Raw genomic sequence first — 310 nt, forward strand, 5'->3', positions numbered from 1 at the left:
GAAGAGAAGAGAAGAGAAGAGAAGAGAAGAGAAGAGAAGAGAAGAGAGCTGTGAAAAACAGATATATGTTCACAGATATATGTTCCCACTGCCAGAGGGCAGGGATAGGTGGGATATTGGGAAGGAATTCCTGGCTGGGAGGGTGGGGAGGCCCTGGCCCAGGTTGGGCAGAGAAGCTGTGGCTGCCCCTGGATCCCTGGAAGTGTCCAAGGCCAGGTTGGAGCAGCCTGGGATAGTGGAAGGTGTCCCTGCCCATGGCAGGGGGTGGGATGAGCTGATCTTTAACATCCCTTCCCACCCAAACCATTCC

The sequence above is a fragment of the Neopelma chrysocephalum genome, unplaced genomic scaffold, assembly GCF_003984885.1.
Source record: "Neopelma chrysocephalum unplaced genomic scaffold, ASM398488v2 Primary Assembly neopelma1_103b, whole genome shotgun sequence".
NCBI classification, from domain to species: Eukaryota; Metazoa; Chordata; class Aves; order Passeriformes; family Pipridae; genus Neopelma; species Neopelma chrysocephalum.